Below are 3566 nucleotides of genomic sequence, written 5' to 3' on the forward strand. Positions count from 1 at the left end.
AAATGATTCCTTGAAGAGTACTTCAACTATATGCTCAAAGAGCAAGGTTTTTGCTGATGAAAGCAACGATCATTGTTTTATATATCTCCATTTGAAAATGTTTCGTGAAGTTCTTGAATGTAGTGGAGAGGATGAAAGGAAGTAGAGAGAGACAGAGACGACAAAGTAGCATGTGGAGTGATGGTGCTCCAAAAGATATATTGATGTGAATTTTCAAAAATATTGATATTAGTTTTGATGTATAGTGATAGTGTTGGGGCGTACTAGAGCTGCGGGAAGATACTGCCTTCACATAATTGTTGTCGAACCAAGCCCAATGGCTTCAAAAAATAAATAAAAGGATGAGTAAACCTTTAAGGACGTATAACTAGGCGTAGAATGTGGCGACGGATGAGAAAGTGCATGCAAGTAAGGTTTGCAATGGGCTTGATGCATGGGGCATGGTGAGCTTGACGATCGCTAGCACGGCTCAGAGGTGATGCTCAACAGAGAGGCGACAGATCCGTAGAGGTAGAGCTCGAAGCATGTCCAAGAGGTAGAGTTAGCCAAGGAGTGCATGCAATAGCACTATTGTGCTTAGACAAGGAGAAGCAATGGCAAAGACCGAGAGTCGGCCACTGTAGGAAGATCCAGACGATTCGAGTCCCTCTCTCAGGGGAATACTATCCAGATTGCGTGAATGATTTAAATTGAAGTTCCACTTGACGGGATGCACCTCTAATGGGGTTTTCAAGGTGAGATTGGAAGGGGGCAAGGAGCATGAGGGACTTGGGAGAATGGCAAGGCTAGCCGGACAACAAGGGAACTATAGACATGGAAGGATGGTTGTCCGGAAGGACATAGCAAACAGGAAGAACTCTATGAAGTCGTCCAGACGAGCAGAGTAGCAGCGAGTCTGCAAGGTGTTTGGGAAGCTCAAAGAAGAGGTCTCTCTCTCTCTCTCTCTCTCTCTCTCTCTCTCTCTCTCTCTCTCTCTCTCTCTCTCTCTCTCTCTCTCTCTCTCTCTCTCTCTCTCTCTCTCTCTCTCTCCAGGCGTTGATGGCTAGAGAGAGGCAAAGAAGCCTGAGGGATTTTGAACACCTTCGAAGAGCATGAATGAAATTTTCTTTTGTCTCTAGTTGTTCGCGCCGCTGGATAGAGATTTTGTTTTCAAGGTATTCAGAAAACATATGTCCATATTTTTTTTCAAGGTGTTCGAAAAAAATGTCTCTAGCTATACGCGTCGGCGTGGATGGCTAGAGATAGTTTTTTTTCCATTCCTGTCAGCACATCCGCGCGGCAGTTGGACCCCCGCCCACTCAACTCCAGGCGAACCCCAGCACCTAACGCTGCCTGAGGCAGCAATGCATTCGCACACTGTTTTTCGCCCCGTTATGTGGACAGGGTTGACCGCATGTACCCGAGAATTTCAGCATGCTACAGAATTTCACCCGACTTTCGCAAAATTTCCCACCACGCTGGGATGGCCCCACACGCTGTAATCAATGCACCGCCGGGGTTAACCATGCCATGGAGTGCCAACTCTGTCATTTTCGACAGAGTGGAGCAATGCCCAGCTGCGTTCAACTCAACATTTTAACTACGCCGCGTGCGGATCCGCCATACCCCCGCTAGGCTGGGGTCAACCCCCGCCCGTGCGAACTACTCTTTTAAGCTTTTCAAATTTTCTAGAGACTCTTGACAGACCTTGTATGCAGAAAAATCTTGGCAGGAGTAGCAAAAACATCATAGGGTCTTACAGGAGCCTCCTTAAAGCTTCTACCAGATGGAGGCAGGCTACGAACGAACATCAACTAGTTCTTGCCTCAAGAGCGGAGGCAAGGTTACAAACGAACAACAACCGGTCTTACCTCAATCTCTAGCTACATGGGTGTCATGCCAAGGGTAGGACTAGACGGGCACGGCCCGGGCAATGTGCCGGACACACATGCAGTAAAGGGGTCTATATATGGAAGAGGGCCAGAGGCCTATATATAGGATGGTTGGGAGGTCATTCGCATGTCTGTCTACCCGTTGGTCCAACATTGGTATCAGAGCAAGGTGGAGAGGAGGAGGTAGGGTGGAGCCATGACAGGGAGGAAGCATGGTTTTCTTCTCTCTCTCTCTCTCTCTCTCTCTCTCTCTCTCTCTCTCTCTCTCTCTCTCTCTCTCTCTCTCTCTCTCTCTCTCTCTCTCTCTCTCTCTCTCTCTCTCTCTCTCTCTCTCTCTCTCTCTCGCTTTGCCTATGCAAGGCTATGGAGGCTTTCTCTTTTTCTCATGCCTGGAAGGAGGAGGAAGAGCGTGCTTGCATAGCTTGCTTGCATGCCATGCATGCTCGGTTGCAAAAGGGGAGGTCGAGATTGACATGACAACAAAAAGCTGTGTCGTGGGCATGATCCCTTGTATACACATGAAGGTCAAGGAGGAAAATCGACAGTGTATGGCCGCGGGAAGCGACTCTTGCAGGGGCTTGCATCGCAGGGCGATCTGCACCAAAACTAGCGCGGGTGGGGTTGAATCAGAGCGCTCGGCACAAGGATCACATCGCATTTCAGGAGCAAACGCCATCACCGCCATCGCTACGTAGCGCGAGGAAAGTGTTGGCTCTATGCTGCTCGCCGTTTCGCCATTGCTATGCAGTTGTGTAAAATTTTTAAATTTTTTTTCAAAACAAAAAAATTTGTTAGCTTTTTACCTTGCAGGGGAGCTTTCCCACATTCCCTAGCATGCATTAACATGCAAAGACATGCAATGGCCAGCACCGAGCTCTTCGTAAGATGAACGGTACTCTCATTGCTCTCGGGTCGGCAGTCGGGTTTTCCCATGGAAAATTCCAAGGCAATTTTACAGACCATCAAGGTAAAGCTCCGCCGTATTTTCTACAACTTTGCGATCATGTACAGGCACGGCTTGCTCTATTTGCGGTGACACTACACCGCGTCAGATGTTGCTAACAAGACCATCCAAAATACGACAACATGGTTCCATCGCTTGAAGAGGGCTTGTCTGCATTGGAACCTGTGATTGCTGACATTGGGCAAGTTATTCAGCAAGGCTACTCAGCAAAGACAATGTTGATGCTCGATTCGAGGTTCATGAAAGCTTGAGCATCCCGGCCATGTGATCAACACGACAAGTTTATACAGGTAAATTATGAGGTAAGCATTCACTTTTACTTGTATTTATCAAACTATTCAAGTACCTGTTGAATAGTATAATATGCAAGGGCTATGAGTGATGCCGTGTAACCGTGCATGTACTCGACGTGTATATGCATCCACAAGCAAGGCTTGTCCGAAGCACGATTTTTCTCCATCATCAGTACGATCAGGCATGCATGGCATGTCTTGAAAAATTATCGTGCTATGTCTAGGTCGGATGTTTTCAGTCAATCCGAATTTGCATATACCTCCCATGCTTCCCTGGCCAGCTTGAATCAAGCATGGCTTGCGTATGACATGGTTCTGATGTTTCTAACAGCAAGGCTGTGTATTTCTTAGGAAACTCGAGTCAAGCATGGCTTGAATCCCAAACACTTGGCTCTGAAGCACGGCTTCTCAGTGGTTGACTTTGATGCAAAAGCATAG

The 3566-nt window shown here is 47.4% G+C and overlaps 1 pseudogene; it reads left to right on the forward strand.

The window, feature by feature from the left end:
- The first annotated feature begins 2957 nt into the window (after nucleotides 1-2957).
- Nucleotides 2958-3566, forward strand: LOC147463314 (uncharacterized; annotated as a pseudogene).

This window comes from Adiantum capillus-veneris, chromosome 2 (genome assembly GCF_014529385.1).
Source record: "Adiantum capillus-veneris isolate H3 chromosome 2, ASM1452938v2, whole genome shotgun sequence".
Taxonomy (NCBI): domain Eukaryota; kingdom Viridiplantae; phylum Streptophyta; class Polypodiopsida; order Polypodiales; family Pteridaceae; genus Adiantum; species Adiantum capillus-veneris.